Genomic DNA, 21207 nt, shown 5'->3' on the forward strand with positions numbered 1-21207 from the left:
TCCAGGAAGCGGGGACATGTTTTGGGGACCGCAAAGGGATATATATATGGAAATTTCAAATATTCATATGATGACATTGATAAAGTATTCATCATATTGACATATACATTATGAAATCCTTAAAACACAACAATAGAGTTTACATGATAATCGAACAAATTAATATTTAGTTGCTTCCATAATTCATGTCAATGCGCATGTGATATAAAATTGAAAAATGGTAATACTCCATACACCAAAATGCCCAAAGGCTACAAGTGTGCACTACTAATGTCAAAATGACAAAGTCACAAATGTCAAAAGCTGTAAAACATAATGATGGAAAGTATGATGGCTGCCTCTATTTAATGCTAGTTTTTTCCAACAGTACCTTCAGACCCTGTTGCTTTGTCTTTCTAACTTGGCTGCAAATATTTTTAATGTAAAAATGAAGTCAAACGCTACTCATTGGAGTGTTATGTTTAGTCATGTTAGGGTTAGAGGGGTGTGGGGGCCACAAACATCATTTCAAAACGTTTTTTTAAAGTTGGGTGTTTTTTCATATTTTTTGAGCACTGGAAAAAGGGGACAGCTTGCCATCTCCACTGCATTTCCGGGGCCTCCCCATTGATCAGGGACGTTTCGCTTGCAATTTTTTTTGGACACCTTGGAAATGTCCCAAGGCATCCCCAGTCCCTAAAACATCCCTAGAGCGGGGACAAGGGCTAAAACCCCTGGGGACACGTCCCCTTGTACCCTTAGTTTAAAGATGAGGAATGCTAGCTAGTTTGTATTTTTTTTGTTTTTTATGAGCACGGCAACGCAGCAAGGGCATGAAGCCCACAAGCACATCAGCCCAGCAAGGGACTTCACAGAGTAGTTTTTGCTATCCGATATGGGGGCACAAGCCTATAGGCTGAAACCTCTTCGGCTAAGAGCCAAGGATTGAGGGGTATCCATTCCGCCCAATTCGCCTGGGGCATGATCCCGGCCTCACTCCTTATGATGTCGGAGCCTTGCACTCACTAAGATTTGATCCCTGGTGGGCTTATTTGGAGCCATTCAACTTCACCAACAGATCATGGCCCATTGACAGCTAGTTGATATGATCATTATTACTAAGTTATAACTATTTACATGGTTGGTAGTTTTTCATATATTAATTGAATTTGTTGAGCTAACATTATTAAATACATGTTACATGTGGAGTGGGCTTTGATTTATTTTGTCCGGGTACACCTACACACCCCAAAAAATCCAGAAATGCACTTTCTTGTGGGAACAAGGAGTAAAAGAGAGGAGAGAGGAGCTTTGATAATTGGAGGAACAAATCCCAAGGCAGCAGCATAAACGTATCCTTAACTCTGTCATGCTTGTATGCTGCTGTGTATTGTTCTGTTTGTAGCTAAAATCTGCCTTTCTGTCTTCAGCTGCTGTCAGTCCTGTTCAACTGTTTAATTTTCAGTATTAATGTGCTGATTTTTTATGGACTATGACTTTTGGCTTATTCAATAAAAATAAAACATAAATGCGTCTGGTTTACTACCCACGTGTATATCAGCATAACATATTTTCCCTCGCACAATTTTTTAATCATAATGATAGGAGGCATATGACCAAGCAAGATGTAACACAGACTTGCAATCAATGTAGTTGATCATAGTAGACTGGGTAATCACTTCCTTTCATAACCCCATTGGCAAAATCTTGATGATATGTAGTCTTCTACACCACCGCAGGACATCTCTCACTTGCAACATGACAGTGTGTAGACGGTTTTTATAATCATAGGAACAATCTCAAGGTACAAACAAAAGATCTGTTTATTTACACACCACTGCAACTAACTAAACACCCTATTTTGCATTTCACACAGCCTCAAGGATATCAGGACAGTTTGGAGAGAATCCTTGCAGCCAATCTAGTTAAAGTAATCGCCACCATTAATGTAAGCTAGATTAGATGCGTTGGCGCTTCAAAATAACAGACGCACTATTGTGTTATTAAAAATTGCAAAATTCGTTGTACCATGCTCTTTTAGCCTTTTAGGACCTTTGAAATGCTTCCACAATCCAACGCTGTGGAAACATCCATAGTATATCTAACAGTTCAGAAAGCAGTAAAACAGATCTAATGAATCCAAGAGTCTCACAATAGATCCAACGGATCGGAAAGCCTTCAATTTTAAAAATCCGATGGTAGCGGGGCATTACAATCTAAGCGAAACCGGATAATCGAAGTTTAAGCTGACAAGCCCTTCTAACACATTAGAAGATTTACTAACGCATTGTCTAATAATTTTGTGCTTAAATAACCTCTTTTAGATTCCACGTACTCAAAGGCATTTTAGAAGATGTATGCTTCGGAAATCTCCATAATGGATGTAATGGATTGGAAAATTATTTTAACAAATCCAATGGTCACTGCAATTTTCATCAGCAAAAGTTGCAGACAGTCTACACATTTTCTTTTTTAAGGGCCTGTAGACAAAAAAGTTGTACAATATTTGCGCGCACACGAAATTCTTCACTCAAAGCATTAAAAACAACGTAAAACTCCGCCGTGGATAATTCCAGCAAGTTTCGGACTGTAGGATCCTTTAAAAATAAAAGGTCATGCTATTAATATGAAAAACAATGTATACATGAAGAAGAATACAAAGACTTCATTGTTATATACAAAGCATAAACAAATTGTTCTGAATATAGAATTCATTCATTCATTTGCAGTGCATGAAGAAGTCTTGCATCCAATTCTCTTCATCTTGGTATTGTATTACAATACAACTTGCATTGCATTCTATTACATGGTATGTTTTAATTTTAAGTTGTCTTATTTGATTTTTTAATTCTTAAACAATTCTAAAATTTTAATTAGTTTAAATTTTATTATGTTATGGTTTCAATTTTAATTTTACTTATTTAATTAATTCATTTAAGTTATTTAAGTAAATTTAATTTAAGTTATTTAATTCAAATGCATGGATAAGTCTTGCAATCCAATTCTCTTCATCTTGATGTTGCATTTCAATGCAACAACCATTCTTTCTATGCTTATATTTTAATTTAAAGTTGTTTTATTTGATTTTTAATTCTTAAACAATTCTTAAATTTTAACTAGCTCAAATTTTTTTATATTATAGTTTCAATTTTAATTTTAGATATTTTATTTTATTTTAATTATTTAATTTAATTCATTAAGTTATTTAATTTAATTTCTCTGTGTTGCATTTCAATGCATTGCCGTTTTCTCTCATGTGTATGTTTTAATTTAAGTTGTTTTATTAAATTTTTTAAAATTTTAAACAATTATTAAATTTTATTAAGTTATGGTTTCAGTAAAATTTTAGTTATTTAATTTAATTTAATTCATTTCAATTATTTAATTTACTTAAATTTAAGTTATTTAATTTAATTTAATTTTTTTTAATTCTTCAACTATTCTTAAATTTTAATTAGCTTAAATTTTGTTATGTAATGTTTAATTTATTATGAAAATCAAGTTTAAATGACACACTTAATTTTAGTTATTTATTTAATTTCATTTGGCACTCACAAGCATGCCAAATTAAATGCCTTTAATTTTTATTACATCAAAGGTGTATTACACTCACATAGTGGATGCACAAACATGTGTTAATAAAAAATAGAATAATTAAATTTGACGTGTTTGTGACACTTAAATGCATGAAAATGAAAAAATATATATTCGTTTTTCTCTCAACTACCACTCATTTTGAGTTTAGTAATTAAATAATTCTATCTATCTCCATCATACTAATAATTAACTTTGTAATCAAGAAAGTGAAGACATTTAAATAATTCTATATATCTCCATCATACTATTAAATAATTCTATCTATCTCCATCATACTCATTTTGATATAATTAGACTATAATGTAGATGCATAAAACTTGGATCTGGAGAATGAAGAAAGTGAACTCTATTTATAGAGGAAATAGGGCAATGGATGATTAAGATTTAATAATCTTAACAATGGCTAGGAGTGAAAGTTACTCAATCCATGTTTACAATTTTCACCGATGAAATGGTGACAATTGTCAACAAGAGATGGCTTGAGAGGAGATGTAAGAGGCATTAAATGTCTAAGAAGACATGAAGGTCACCCTAGGAGAGTGTGGTTAGGGTTAATTAGGATTAACCAGTGGATAAATCTTTTACCCAAAGGGTAAAATCTTGTGCAAGGGTTAATAGGATAACTAGGGTCAAAGGAATGAGTGCTTGATGAGACCCTTGGGTTAGATGAGGGTTGAGTTAGAGAGAAAGTCTCTAATCACATGGTAAGGTTGAGTTAACCATTAATACCTCGAAATAATAAAGGGCATCCGCCCAATCAGATATTGGGACATATATACATAGGGCATCTCTAGCCCATCCTCAACCCATACCTCGTAGTCCATATACGGTCTCCAGATGACCGTGTCTATATCATCCAGGGCCTTGCACCAATGCTCTAGCTTGCCCAGCTTACGCTAAACAACTACACCTATATACTCGTATGCATATGGCCGACCAACTTATCTGTCTCTATTTGCAAGCGATCACGTCACCGCTATATGCTCCTAGGCCCACACCTGTAATAATGTAACTCTTGTAGATAAAGACTGGTGTATCCTAGATACACAATCTGGTGGAGCTTCCTGTATAGGTGGGCCAACATGCATGACCAACATAATTAACTTCGTAATTATGTCAATCTAATATTATAATAACTAGCATACCTATATTTTGAGAAATCTAAATAAAGTACATTGAGAGATATCAAGTTTCAAAATATGGAATATTTACATGTTCAATGATAAAGTATGAAATGCAATTAAATTCAATGATCGATGATGTTTTTAATTTAATTTTGGTTAAATGGACCGATGATCGATGGCATGCGTGCGGGCTCTCGTAGGCGGCCAAACTAGGGCTTCGATGCCCTAGCTCGAGGTAGGCGGAGCTACAGGTGGGTCGTTGGGGGGAGGGAAGTGCAGGCGCGGTGGGGGGTGCAGTTGCAGGCGGGGTTGGGTAGGGTTCGACGGAGGGAGTGGTGGGTGAAACGGGAGGCTGCGGGTGGAGCGGTGTCTGCGAGCGACTGGGCTTTGGGGTTGTTGTGGGCCATGGGCTTTTAGGGGGTTAGGGGTTTCGGTAGGCTCCCTCTCATGATGGGCTTTGGGGGGGGGGTGGGGTTGAGGGCTCCGTGCTTTCCCGTGTGGCCCTTTGGGGTGTGTGCCTTTTTTTTTTATCTTGTTTAATTTTTCGGAGCTCCGATGACGAGTATTGGTGGTGAGGACTCGCAAGTACCTACAACCATGGATTTTTGCGCTACGATGGGCTCAAAACCCCCATTCCAGAGTATGAAGACTTTTAACAATAACCTTTTCTCATCTGAATCGGGATCGGGGACTACTGGTGGTTCTCACATTATGAAGATTAATGGTTGCCAGGAGAGATACAGTGAGAGACTGAAGCTGGTTATTCCTCTTGAACTGATTACTGAAGACGTTGAGTACTTTTCAAAACACTTGCTTTATTGCAAGTTTTTGGGAATGAGGGTTTCTTTGCAGTTTTTGGAAAACTGGGCGCAGAGGACTTGGGCTCCGGAAGGGGAAATGGAGATTATGATGCTGGCAAACAACTATTTCATGGTTACCTTCAATTACATGGAGGATCGCAATAGGGTCTTTGAAGGAGGCCCATATTTTTACAACCAGGTGGGGCTGTTCATCAAGCCTTGACATGCAAAGTTTAACCCTTCGGAGGAGCTCCCAAATAGGGTTCTAGTGTGGGTTCGTTTGCCATGTTTTCCTGTGGAATGTTGTCGGGAGGATGTACTACGGTTACTGGCCGTACTGCTTGGGAAGCTAGTGGGATCCTCAACGCAAACCCTAGGGAGAAAGGTAATGAATTTTGTGCGTATCTGTGTTGAAATTGATCTTAATAAACCTTTGCCAGATGCTATAGAGATGTGTGCGGGCTCTTATTCATGGGTTCAACAGCTAGATTATGAGACTTTACCTTTTCGCTGTCGTCTGTGTCATGAGTATGGTCATTTACAGCGTAAGTGCCCTAGATATAAACCGGTGGTATGCCAACCTCAACAGCCAACCTAGAGTCAAGATAGGGCTGATAAAGGAAAAGCTACTATGTCGGGCGAGGTAGAGGGTGCTGATGGTTTTGTCTCAGTTAAGACAAGGAACATGAATCGAGGACATAAGAGGTCCTTACAGGAGAGACAGGAGGAGGATACCTTTAACAGATTTGAGGCCTTGGATGACCTTAGCCATCAGGAAGTGAATCTGGGGTTAACTCCTTTGGAACAAGGTGCTTCAGGGGGGGTCCGGAAAGAGGCATTGAGGATTTTACCCAGGCCCTGCAAGTGATTGGAAGCCAGCAAATGGAGATGGATCAGACAGTAGGGGTCCAGTTGGGAATCATTCCTGGTTTGGAGGTAAATTTGGCTGGGGGGGAGGGCTCTCCGATAGCCTTGAAATTGGAACCGGCTGGGGCTAAAAGTAGCAAGTCTTCCATTCACTTGGGTCTGCATCAGAAAGATATTAAGAAAAGTGCTACGGAGAAGAACTCAAAGGTTGGTAGAAAGAAGGATTTGGATAAAATCAAATTGATGGGAGAAAATTTGGTTGAGTCAGGGTTAGTAAAGACTTTGGATTCTCACTTTTCTAATCCTCCTAAATGATTGTGCTCTCATGGAATGTAAGGGGCTTGAATAGCGGCCCTAGACAAAAAGCTGTTCAGGATTTGATTAGGAATTAGTCACCTAATGTCCTGTTCTTGCAAGAAACTAAACTCTCGGTGGAGAGTATGATGGGTCTGGTGTCGAAGCTTTGGGGGCAAGGCGAATGTCAGTGTATTGGGCCTGCTGGCTCCTCTAGAGGGGTGGCCTGTCTTTGGAACCCTTCAAGGATTCGCCCTGTCTGGTGGATGGCTTCCAGATCTTCGCTATCCGGGGTTGGCTCCAATCTTGAGACCGAAGATCTTATTTTGTTTACTAATATATATGCCCCCATCGATCTTTAGGGCAAACAAAACCTATGGTCTCATATTTCTTGTATGCGAAGGCTGGTCCCTTTCCATCCTTGGATTATGGCAGGAGATTTCAATGCTATCCTCGAGTTGAGTGAGAAGAAGGGGGTGTCATGCGGTTGGAGCCCTCTTCTCTCCTTTTTCGGGATAGTATTTCATCATTGCATCTTGTTGACATTAAGCCTGGTAATGGTTTGTTCACTTGGAACAATAGGAGAGTGGGGGAGTGTTGGATTGCAGAGAGGTTGGACTGATTTCTAGTTTCCAGTTTTTGGGTTGGGGGGGGGGTGGTCCATAAGTTTTGAGATTCTTGACTGGAGAGGGTTAGACCACTAGCCTATCAAGTTGGTTTCCTCTTTTGCCCGGGTTGCTCGCTCTCCTTCATTCAAATTCCAACTTATGTGGCTTCGGGATCCTGCTTTGCCGGCTCTTGTTGAGCAGTGGTGGAGGAAGGGGAGGCCGACCTTTGACACTGCTATGTACACTTTCGCCAAGCAGCTGCAGTTTGTTAAGTTCTAGCTTAAGCAATGGAATCGACAAGGTTTCGAGAACATTTTTCACGCTAAGAAAGTTTCCCAAACAATGTTAAATGGCATCACTAGTGAAATCAGAGAGCATGGTTTGTCTGAAGCTTTGCTTAGGGAAGAGGAGAGGGTTGTCAAGGCTTTAGAAGAATGGGAGCTCAGGGATTAAATTTACTGGAAACAGAGGGCCTGTATTGATTGGCTTCAAGCGGGAGATAAGAACATGACTTTCTTTTTCAACTCTGTGAAAGCAAGACGTCATGGAATTTCCATTCCTGCTCTGGTCAATGATAGAGGCGAGGTGTTATTATCCTTGCAGGAGATATCTAGGGAGGCTTTATAGTATTTCTGATCCCTCTTTAGGGAGGATTCTCAAGGGGAATTGGTGGAGGAGAACCAGGTTCTTGCTTGCATTCCTCCTCTTGTTACTGGGGAGATGAATGAGCAGCTTATGAACCCTATTTTGCTGGAAGAACTCGAGAGGATTGTTTTTCATATGAGGAAAGGAAAAGCCCTAGGCCCGAATGGGTTCCCTGTTGAATTCTTTCAAGAGTTCTGGGATATCATCAAACTGGACTTACTGGAAGTAGTCCAAGAGTCCTAGAGGAATAAACAGATGCTTCAGGCCCTGAATGCAACCTTCATTGCGCTTATCCCTAAGTGTGAGGGGGATGACAGGTTAGGCCAGTTCTGCCCTATATATCTTTGCAATGTGATTTATAAGATCATCTTGAAGCTGATTGCAGAGAGGCCGAAGAAGTGTCTGGGGGGTGTTATCTCTGAGGAGCAGAGTGGGTTTGTGGAAGGGCGTCAAATTTTGGATGGTGTGGTCATTGCTACAAAGACCATTCATTCTATGGCAACCTCCAAGGAAAAAGCTATGTTTATCAAGTTGGACATGGCTAAGGCTTACGACAAAGTTCGGTGGTCTTTCCTCTAGAAGATCCTTAGGGCTTTTGGCTTTGCTGAGGAATGGATTCAATGGGTTATGAGTGGAGTTACATCCACCTCTTTGTCAGTGCTAATCAATGGGGATCATATCGAGCTGTTTGGTGCATCTAGGGGCCTTCGTCAGGGGGATCCCCTCTCCCCTTACTTATTCATTCTCCTAGCTAAGGGCATGGGGAGGTTGATCAAGCATAATGTGGGTTAGGGTAGTATTCAGGGTTGGAGCTAGGGTAATGACTTGCAGCCACTGTCTCATTTGCAATTTGTTGATGACACGACCTTGATGGGACTTGCTCGGATCAGAGAAGCTATGAATCTGCATAAGGTTTTGGATGTTTATCTGGCGGCCTCGGGCCAGTTGATCAATGAAGATAAATATTCTATCATTTTCTTCAACACCCTTGGAACTATTCAAAGGAGGATTGCTCTTATCTTGAGATTCCAAGTTGGCTCTTTGCCCTTGACTTATTTGGGTATTCCTCTCTCTCCTGGTAACCCTCCTCGGGAGTCATGGCAGGGTATCTTGGATAAATTTCACTCGAAGGTTGAACATTGGACTCATAGATGGTTGTCATTTGCTGGGAGGGTTCAACTGATTCAGTCGGTGGTTCAGGCTCTTCCGACCTATCGATGTATGCTTCAAGTGGCTCCTAAGTGGTTCTTGAAGGGCTTGGATGCTTTGGCAAGGCAATTCTTATGGGCAGACAATCTATCCTCGTCCAAATGAAGTCTTGTCAATTGGGACTTGGTGTGTAGCCCGAAGCAATTGGGGGGGCTTGGTTTAAGGCAGGCTATTCTATTCAGGGAGGCTCTGGTGGCAAAATTATACTGGAGGTGGTGTGTCGAGCAGGATCATGGCTGGGCTAAGATTTTGGCCATCAAATATATGCAAAGGATACCAGCTCGGGAGGTTCCAAGATATCTACTTGAGGGTAAAGGCTCTACGATTTGGTATACTCTCAAGAAGGGGGCCTCTCTCATTAAGGAAGGACTCTTTTGGATCTGTAGGAGGGGAGAAGAGGTCCTTTTCTGGAACGACTCCTGGGATGGGTACCCCCCATCCTTGATCAGTTTCCTAATCTTGGGAACCTTAGCCAGAGGTTTTTGGAGGTAGGGTGGTCAAGGGTGAGTGATTTCAAGACCGTTTACAGGTGTGAGCAGCTGGAGATGGAGCGGTGGAAGGATCTTAATGAGTGACCGGTTGTTGGGATGGAGGAGGACTATGCTGAGTTACAAGGCATTCTGGCGAGTAGACACTGTTGTGGCATCAAGGGTAGGGATGGAATTGCCTGGTCTCCGAATCCTAAGGGCGTCTTTACTGTAGCTAGTGGATATAGGGAGCTGTTGAACTGAAGATTGGAGGGAAGAGAGGTGTAATGGTGGAAATAGGTTTGGAACAATTCTTCTTGGCCAAAGTGCAACTTCTTTGCTTGGACTCTGGCCTTGAATAGATGCCTAACTTGGGATAATATTCGCAAGCGGGGATTCTTGGGGCCTTCGATTTGTTCTTTGTGTGGTAATGGGGAGGAAGACTCCTCACATATATTCTTCAGATGCCCCTTCTCTATGCTTATTTGGCATTACTGGTGGGGGGTGTGGAAGTGTCCTTGTGTTCACGCAGATTCTATTGGGCCCATTTTCATTCTCTGGCAGATTTGGCTTGAGAGGAACGGAAGGATCTTTCATGAGGCCAGATTGTTAGTGCAACAAGTGTGGAATAGAATCATGGTTATGATTCGGGAGACGGTGGAAGCAAAATGTGAGGTAAATTTTCCTTTGGATAGAGATGAGGCGGATATCGTCAGTAGGTTTGGCTGGCAGGAGTTGTCTCCCGCCTTCGCTTGTGTCAGAAGAGGTAGGTGTTCTATGAAGAAGGTCTAAAGGGTGGGAAGGTGGAGACCCCCCAGGATGAGATTATCAAGATTAACACTAATGGCTCCTCTAGGGGTAACCCAGGCCCAGTAGGGGTTGGAGGTGTTGGTAGGAATTGTTTGGGGGAGGTGGTTTTCCTCTTTTCGGTGCATAAAGGGAGGCAATCTAATAATTTTATGGAGGGACTTGATATTCTCTATGCCCTGGAGCAGACTTGGGAGCTGGGTAGAAGGAAGGTTATCTGTGAATCAGATTCACAAATTATAGTGAATCTGTTGACTGAGAAGAAGGTGAGTGGGATTCATTGGCAGCTGGCAAGGATAGTTCATCAGATTCTTCAAATTAGTTCTTTAATGGAGCAGGTGTCCTTCATCCATATTCCTCGTGAATGGAATAGAGCAGTTGATTGTTTGGCTAAGTGGGCTTCGGAACATGACAGTGATTGGAAAATTGAAGGTTGGGAGCATCTTTCCCTGGATTACTATGAGGTCTTGCAGAAGATTTTTGCAGAGGATATGGATAGTAATGATGTAGGTTGATCTAGGTCGGAGCCTGAGGCTCTTTTTTGGAGCCTCGGGGCTTGGGCCCTCGTTATTTTTGTGTCTATGTTTCAATAAAATTTTTACCCCTTTTTATTCAAAAAATAAATAAATTAATTTTGGTTAAATTTGAATTAATGATAATCAAAATGAGATAAAGGCAATATCATACTTTTTAGAGGTATAATAACAATATTTGTAAAATATTATGCAAATTAAAAAAATGGAATCATTTATCAAAATGATATTTAAAAAATAGAAAAAAATTCAGTTGACTAATCATTCACGGAGTAGTAATAACTGTTAAACAACATCATTACTATATTATAATAATTGAATTTAGTCATAGATACAATGTGTCAATAGGTTTTCAAAATTTGTGTCAAGTTTTACTTTGTTAACCATTTATGCACTAGTAATATCTCTTCATTTTCAATATCATGAAGAAGAGCCCGAACTTTGATTGTTATGTTGGACTTCACAACATATAATGTAGGTATCCCATAGTGAGCACGTAACAACTTGAATGATGGCATGACTTGATGCACTGTGAATCTGATTGAATAATTAAACTTAAAAGTAGCAAGCAACCATTCTTCAAGTGGTCTTGTGTGAAAACTAATTCATGATTGTCCCTTTAGAAATCTCATGAACTTCATATTGAGCTGTTTAGATAGGTTGTGTTTTTTGATTGTCATCGTTGGCCTAATAGTGACCTTCCATATACATCTAGCAAGGTAAAGGTCTTGAAGCTCATGGTATTGAGAAATTGACCAGTCACATAAATTTATAATCTCAATTTGTAAATTATATTTTTTTCACATCTAAGTTCATTTTCACCTTGGAACCATAGAGGAAGTTAAAGTGTAAAGCATAATTATCAATTTTTAATTTATTAATATTAGGTCCATTTTTGTCAATTCTATTGATCATTTTTTCTCTCAACCAGTAACAAACACTTAATTCTTCTATACAAAGGATGATATTGAGTGAAAGACGGTAGTGGTACTTTTTCAACCAATTGGATGCCCATGCACATACATTACATGACATTTTGCTCACCTGCAAGGAAATTATTTTTAGCTTTTAAATCAATATTGAATAGAAGGTAAATATTTTAAACTTAAAGGCAATATATGTAAATGTGAGGTAATTAGATAAATTTATAGAAAATTTCTTCATTTGAAGTAAATGTATGTTGTTAAATAGGAAATAAAGTAGAGCAACATATATCTAGCATTTCTCTTATCATAACAAAAAAAAATGATGCAAGGTTACATGATGTATATTTAGAAAATGCTACATATTTGAATTTTTTTTCATTTGAAGTAAATGTATGTAGTTAAATAGTAAATATAATAGAACAACATATATGTAGCATAACTAAAACAATGATACTTTAATATTAAATTATTATTAAGATATTAATTAAATTGTATATATTAATCAATACCAAATTATTATTGAGATATTACTATGCTTTTGTATTTTTATATATTTATCTCTTCAGTATTAAAAAAAAAATCTATTAAGACTAATTATTATCAAATGAAGAAGTGATACAAGGATGTTAGAAATTATTATAACGGTTGAAAATCACACATTTATTAATGATAATTTATTTCATATTATTTGAAGAAAGATATATTACATCAATTATCTTCTAATAATTTAATCTATTTTCTTTGGTCTTTCGCTTTGCAAGTTGTCTACCTTTTTTCATTTATTCATAATGATCAAATGAAAATGTTGGCATTATCTTGAGACTTTCCAAATACTTTACACGAGACATTGCCACAAATGTTAATCTTGTTCTTTCTCGTGGTCCTATATCAATTGAGACTTTTGATAGAGCCAACCCTTGAGATTTATGTATTGTTAATGCCCATGCCAATCTTAATGGTAATTGAAGTGTTCTGCCCCTTTGTATTGTTGTTATTGGAGTTGTATTTGGATGATGATTATCAAATGGTATTCTTGAATAATGGTCAAATTCAACCATTACATATGTTGTTGGTTTAGGTGGAGAACTTCATGGTTTATTGATAATTTTTTGAATATATCCTAGAGCTCCATTTACAAGTCGTGCTTGTATCCAAAGATCTTTAATAATACACAATTGTAGATTGGAATACATTGATAAGATAATGAGAAAGGATATATGAAGAAAGTATGAATGATAAAACAATGTTAGAATATGTGAATTGTTGTGCACCTTCAAAGTTGCACACTAACATTGTCCTTTCCTTTCCTAGGCTTCCTCAAAATCTACAATGGCTTTTTATTCTTTTGTAATTGAAGGTAAATAAACAAACTTTGTCGATTTAAATAAAGTATAAACAAAATTTTCTAAATATAGAATGAATTTATCTATTGGAATGCATGGAGATGTCTTTTTATAACTAGCAGTTATGCATTACATATTGGATATCTAACTTCTTACAATACTACACATGCAATTTATTTTAATATAAATTATTTAATTTATTTTAATTTAAGTTAATTTAATTTAGATTATTTTAATTTAAGTTATTTAATTTAATTTAGGTTATTTTAATTATTTTAAATTGTTTAATTTAATTTATTATTTAATTTTATTTTATTTACATTAATTTAAAGAAAATCGTATATATTTTATTAATTTCAATTTATATATAGAGTAATATAATGAAAATTTTAAATATGTAATTTGAGAACTCTTATTATAACTGGTTGACCAGATTAAGGTTATTTGGAATATTTTTATTACAATACTACACATGCAATTTATTTTAATATAAGTTATTTAATTTTTTTATTTAAGTTATTTAATTTAGTTTTATTGAAATTATTTAATTTCATGTATTAATAATTAGATATAGTCAAATAAAATTAAATATTTAACTGATTCTAACTTGTTACAATACTATATTATCCATATTCATATGCAAAAAAGTGCTCTGCAATGCCGTTACTTGTTAATGGCGGAAAGGGAGGGCACGCAGAGGAAATTCGAATAGACTTCACTAAGGAATTGAAGGAGGATGTGGTGTTCTGGGAAGAGTATGCGGTAATCGCCAAATTTATAGGTTTGAATTGGCCAAGAAAGGATATCAAAAAATGGGTTGAATGCAATTGGGGAAAAAGAACTGTAGTTAAATTTATTGCAAAGGGTTTCTTTGTAGTTTTGTTTGAAGAAGAGGAGGAGAGAAATAGTGCGCTCACTGATAGGAACTGGTTTGTCAATATGCATGTGGTATACATTCAACCATGGACGCCTCATTTCGACCCAACTCCGTTGGCAGGTTATTCCGAGCCGGTATGGATACATCTATATAACCTTCCGATAGAATATTGGAGTGAGGAACTATGGGAGAAAATTGGTAGAACATTGGGCACATTGCTGGAAACAGATTTTGATGATGAAGAAGACATTTGCAAAAGTGCCCGAATGAGAATTGCAATAGTTAAAAGTATTCCTGAGAGCTTAACCTTGTTTTCTGAATGTGGGGAATGAATTCAAAAAGTGGAGATAGAAAAAATTTAGCAAGATGCCCTAGATATGGTAGCAAATTCCACGGCAAGAAGGAATGCAAGATGCATGTTAGAAAGGCGAGAAATGTTCCTAGAAAACCAACACAAACATGGAGAAGAAAAATAGAGGAAAGCAAGAAAACGGTTGAGTCTCAAGGAAAGGAAAAAAATAAGGAAGATGAACAGACACATATGAAAGAAAGAAAAGAATCGGAAATACTGCTAATGGTAGATGAAGGTGACAAGGAGAACATGATGGATAATATGGAGATAGCAATAGAGAAATATGGTGAGTTCATGGGAAAGGAAAACAATTTTGAATCTATAAAAGTAAACATAAATGGCAGTAGAAACAATGCAGAGGAGGATTGTAGAGGCACATCTTCTAGAGAAAAAGGGCTGTCAGATACTGAATTTGATTGTGAAAGGGGTTCAGATGATGAACCATTTCAAACTGATGAATTGGATAACATTGACCCTAGATGCATCAGCCAATCGACAAGTGTTCTGTTGGGGAAATCAAAAGGAGTAAGGGGCAGAAGAAGCAATAAACAGAAAAGAGAGGACAGAGCAAAAGAGAAAGGAATAATTGGTGTGATGGAAAACAAAAGGAGTAAGGGGCAGAAGACGCAATAAACAGAAAAGAGAGGATAGAGCAAAAGAGAAAGGAATAATTGGTGTGATGGAATTCATAAAGAAAACCAAGGGAGAAGGAATCTCCCTTGGTAAACAATGAAGATAACAACATAGAATGTCAGGGGTCTATCGGCCCCTGACAAAAAATGCTTGGTCAAGAGGGCAATACAAAGATTTTCAGGTGATATTATAATGCTGCAAGAGACCAAGCTAAATGAAGAAAAAACATCCTTTTTCAAATCTTTTAGTAGGATGTGGGATGGTGATTTTCAAGAGGCGAATGGGTCCGTGGGTGGATTGGCGGTTCTATGGAACCCAGATAAAGTTTCAGTTTGTTCGATCTCCAAGCAAGAAAATTGGATGCAATGTAAAGTAAGAGTTTTGTAGGAAGATCTGGTATTTTCTTTGTTCAACGTTTATGGTCCGACCAAGACAGAAGAAAAGAAAAGGGTTTGGAGAGAAATCTCAGAACAAATTAGAATGGTTGATTCGGAGAAAGTGATAGTGGTGGGAGATTTCAACGCCATACTCAATAACGAAGAAAAAACTGGAGGTTTAAGAATGAATGCCCGTGTGATGGAAGATTTCTGAGATTTTGTGACAAATAATAACCTTTTCGACGTTATCCCTAAATCAGGAAACTTTACATGGACTAATAGGAGGGCGAATTTTAGTAGAATTTCGGAGAGATTGGACAGAATATTCACTGGAACATATTGGATTAGAGGACAGTTTGACTTGGAGACAACAATTTTGCCCTTAACACTCTCAGATCACTTCCCGGTTCAGTTGAACTGTATCACATCAATGGCAAAGGTGAAAGGGAATTTTAAATTCTTGAGCATGTGGTGGAGAGATATAAACTTTGGAAAAAATATTGAGAAGTGGTGGGAAGAATGTATAGATTATAAAGGTACTCCAAGCTATTGTTTTGTTAAGAAGATGAAATATTTGAGGAACAAGATTAAAATATGGAATGTGGAATCCTTCACGAATATTTTTTCAGAGAAAATGAGGGTGGAAGTGGAAATTGACAGGCTCAATAACTTGGTGATTGAGAAGGGGATGTCAAATGAAGAATTTAATATTGAGAATTCTCTTAAAGCAGAATTGGCAGAGATTCTTTTGAGAGAAGAAATGTTTTGGCAGGACAAATCCAGAGAATTATGGATTGAAGCTAGAGATTCAAATTCAAAATTCTTTCATGCTTCATTAAAAGCAAAGAGGAACAAAAACATAATTAATCATTTGGTGGATGATTCAGGCAGATTGGTTGGTAAAGAAAAGGAGTTGGAATGCATAGCAGTAAAATATTTTGAGAAAATTTTGGGATTTGCGGTGGGGGAGAGTGATGAATCTGTTGGATATTATTGACAAGAAGATTACGGAGGAGGATAATGCTATACTAATATCTCCAATTACAAAAAGATGAAGTTAAAAAGGCTACATTTGCATTACATCCGCATAAGGCTCCTGGACCAGATGGGGTGACCATGGAATTTTATCAAAAGTGTTGGAAGTTCATGGGTCAGGACATATGGTTGGTGGTGGAGGAATTTCGTAGGAAAGGAAAATTCATGAAAGAAGTGAACAATACACTTATAACTCTGATCCCAAAAAAGCAAAGTTGTTCGAGCATTGCTGATTATAGGCCTATATCTCTGTGTAATTCGTTATACAAAATAATATCTAAGGTAATGGTTAATAGGATGAAGCTTGTTTTGGACAAGCTAGTGTCTCTAGAGCAACATGGATTTACCCTTGGTAGAGAAATTGCTGATAGTATAATCACAATTGCTGAAATCATGCATTCGATGAAAAGGAGCAAGATGCAGGGGATAATGGTCAAATTAGATGTTAGTAAGGCGTATGATCGGGTGATTTGGTACTTCCTCTTTTCTGTTCTTGAAAGATTTGGTTTTGATTCTAGTTGGATAAATTGTATAAAGCATTGTGTTACTTCTGTTTCATATTCTATTATTGTAAATGGATCTATAGATGGTTTTTTTTCATGCCACGAATGGTCTTAGACAAGGTGACCCCTTGTCTCCATTTTTGTTTGTATTAATGACCGAAATTCTGGGAAGAAATATTAAAAAACTTGTAGAAACGAGATTGTGGAAAGGTGTACACATCCATGACAGTATTGATCCAATTTCCCATTCTCAATTTGCTGACGAAACAATTCTTTTTAGGGAAGCCATTGAGAAGAAAGCTAAGGTAATGAAGATGTTACTAAATGATTATGAAAAAGGGTCGGGACAAAGCATCAACATTGATAAGTCAATGATATATTTCTTTAATACTAATGTAAGGATGTAAAGTAAAATTGGTGAGATATTGGGATTTTCCACTAGCAGTTTTCCTCTGAAGTATTTAGGGGTGCAACTAGATCCTGGTAGATACCAAAACAGAATGTGGGAGGAATTGATTAATAAATGTCAAGCAAAGGCATCTTCATGGAAGAACAAATGTTTAACACAGGCGGGGAGAATCCAAATGATTAAATTTGTTCTTTCAGCGATCCCTATATATCATATGTCATGCTTTAGATTATCATATAAAGCTGCAAAAGAGCTAGACAGTTTGCTTAAAAAGTTCTTATGGGAAGGGGCGCATGAGAAAAAGAAAATTCCACTCATAAATTGGGATACGACCTGTCTTATTAAAATGGATGGGGGAGCGGGTCTAAGGAAAATGGACTTGCACAATTTGGCTCTAGGTGCTAAGTTAGCATGGAGGATGTATGAGCAACCTCAAAAAACCTGGTGTAAGATCATGACTGCAAAGTATTTGGACTCAAATGAAGTAGATAGGATTTTTACCTGTGGCAAACTCGATCAATGGATCTCCAATTTGGAAATTTATTTGGGAAAGCAGAAATATCATAACAGAGCATTTAACTTGGAAAATTGGCAACGGTGGAAAGGCATAATTTTGGAGAGATTCTTGGAATGGAGACATTTCCTTAGCTGAGGAAATGGATGATCCAGTGTGGATTAATAAAGTGGAAGCACTGATTGGTCCTTTTGTGGCTGATTAAATTTTGAAAGGGCAGAAGGAGGTTGAGTGGAAAATTGTGGGTGAATGGAAGATGGAAAACTGTATTGAATTGAAGGATATCTTGAGCAGAAAGAAAAAAATTATCTACCAAAAAGAAGTAGATTGTTTATTATGGTGTGCGTCCAAATCTGGAAAATATAAGGTTAACTTGGGATACAAGATTCTTAGAAGCAGAGCACAAAATGTGGATTGGCCTTTGGCATTGTGCTGGCACAAAATGGTACTGCCCAAGGCAAGGTCATTCCTTTGGACATCATTGATTGGTCGTATACTAACAAGGGAAATGTTGAAACTAATTGGAATTGTAGGTCCAAGTGTATGTATTCTATGTAAGGAGAATGAAGAGACTGTGTATCATCTCTTATTTTGGTGTTCATACACTAAAAGAGTTTGGGATTGGCTATTGGATAAATTGCAGTATGGATCGGTGAGAAGTCAATCACTAAAAGGTTTTTTATTGGCATGGCCTACCTGCTATAAGAAATCAAAATGGAGCATTCTGTGGGTGGTTAGTCTGGCCATGCTTGCATGGCATATTTGGAAGGAGAGAAATCGAAGGGTGTTCAATGAGGAAGCTCTGTCTTTTGAGCTTCTAATCCCAAAAATCAAAGTAGCCATTGAAGAAGTTATAAACGTCAAAGTAGTGGGAAGGAAGTATTGCACTTATTCTTCCTGGGACAAAGAAATGGAAAGGCTGTGGAATTTGACGAAGAACAGTGGTTACAAGTTTGTCGAAAAGAAGCAGAACAGAGGAAGTATAGTTTGGACTCCTCCCTTGGCTGGAAGCTTGAAGCTTAACTTTGACGGGGCTAGCCGTGGCAATCCTGGTAAATCAGGCTATGGTGCCATTATAAGGGATGGATTTGGTAATTTTGTTGGTGCAAATTTCGGTCCCTTAGGAATCACTACAAACAATATGGCAGAAATTGCAGGGCTATTAGTTGGATTGGAATGGAGTGTGGGTCGAGGATTTCAATCCTTAGAAGTAGAAAGCGATTCTCAAATTGTCTTAAACGGGATAATCAAACAAAAATTCGAGAATTGGAAATTGGAGGTGTGTCGTCCCAAGATCCAAGGTTTATGTGATAGCCTAGATAGATATTCTTTCAAACACATATATCGAGAGGGCAACTCGGCGGCGGATTCGCTGACAAATAGTGGAATTGATTGTGATGGACCAAAACAGCTGTCTAATGTGGAGGAATTGTTGGACAGTCTGCTTTCAGTCCTTGCTGCAGATAAAACCGAGATTCCAAGATCTGGAATCGGATAACAGAGATCTTTTCTGAGATAGGAAGTGTGCATTGAGGATAGGTGATATGGTATTAGTAACATGATTGCACATAGTATCCGAGGTTTGTCAAATTACAGATTCAGTATTGATTGGGAAACTATCTTCAGGGGTCAGTAGTCTGTGTGATTATATAGATGCTGAGGTGAGTGTGTGAAGCAATGCTTGTGTTTTGGCTGGCTCAGGTGCTAAAAATGATTTCTGCAATAGAGGATATCAAAGGACAATGCTTGAAGGACTACAGAAGATATCTTTGATAGGGAATCAGATAGCACGGCTATGTCCTTTTGGTCCCCATCAGCTTCCAGGGTATTGTAGTGGCAAATTGATAAGCTTTGGCGGAGTACGAATTGGAGGCTATAAATAGGACATTGACTCTTTGGCGGTAGGAACACATGGCACCCGAGCAGTTCATCAAGATGCCTAGAAATTGCTACTCATAGAAAATAATATGTTTGTAGAATGAAAGATCCTATCAGGGTATGGACAAAATGCACTTGATTGATATCTCAGATGGGTTTGACGGTGTTGGCAGAGGATGTTTCCCTCACAGCCAGTACGCAAGTTTTACTATTAGTTGGATTGCCTCAAGCTTCATTGGAAGGGGAGCATTGACGAAGGTCCATTGAGAACAATATTTATCGAATCAATCAAGGATTCTTTTTCAGCACTTGGAAGAATGGCGGATCATCTAGGAATTGTTTGTAAATGCAGCAAGATCATCAGGTTGGAGGAATCGCCCGAAGAACAGGTGGAGCAGTTGTTTAAAAAGGCCAATGAGCAGGAGAAAGTCACGGTGGTAGACATTTTGGGCCCCGATTATTGGGCCGGGGGACATGTTCACGACGGTCATCTGATGGAGGATTTGTTTCAGCTGATTATTCAGGTGTTGGGCCACCCCATCTCAGCCAATGGTATCCTGCGCAGGACAGTGGATGAAGGCATTTATCTTGAAGTTATGAGAGTCTTGGACGGAATAGTCTCTAGCCCAATAGATGGTTGTATGCTGGGGTATTTTGGCTTGTAGGAAGAAGGGAAGAAGAAGAAGATGCAGAAAGCCTAGACCATTTTCAAGGCAAGTATTGTTAAGGAGAATAGCATGGAAAGGTTTGAAGCTCTCCTCCAGGAAAATGTTGATCTCTTTCTTGATGGAGTAGGGGATAGGTTGGTGGCTATGGGCAATGGGATTAAGTATTTGTATAATTGATCCATGTGGGATGTAGCCAAAGGAGTTCATCTCCTTCACCCTTTGTAAGGGTTTTTTTTTTGAAGGAAATATAATGGGTACTGCCCCCTAGGCAGAACTTGATTAAAAAAAAAAAAAAAACTTGTTACAATACTAAATATGAAATTTATTTTAGTTTAAGTTATTTAATTTATTTTCATTTAAGTTATTTAATTTAATTTAATTTAATTTAATTATGATTTTATTTTATTTACAATAATTTGAAATAAAATCTAGTAAATGTATTATTGATATATATATATATATATATATATATAGAGAGAGAGAGAGAGAGAGAGAGAGAGAGAGAGAGAGAGAGAGAGAGAGAGAGAGAGAGAGAGAGAGAGAGAGAGAGAGAGAGAGAGTTTATTTTCATTTAAGTTATTTAATTTAATTTAATATTTTATTTTATTTACATTAATTTGAAATAAAATCTAATATATATTTTATTGATTTCTATTATACTCTATAATAAAATAAATAAATATTTAATTTGAGAACTCTAATTATAACTGCCTGACTAGATTAAAAGTATTAAAATTATTTTAATTATTTTAATTTTATTTA

The sequence above is a fragment of the Cryptomeria japonica genome, chromosome 6 (genome assembly GCF_030272615.1).
Source record: "Cryptomeria japonica chromosome 6, Sugi_1.0, whole genome shotgun sequence".
NCBI lineage: Eukaryota > Viridiplantae > Streptophyta > Pinopsida > Cupressales > Cupressaceae > Cryptomeria > Cryptomeria japonica.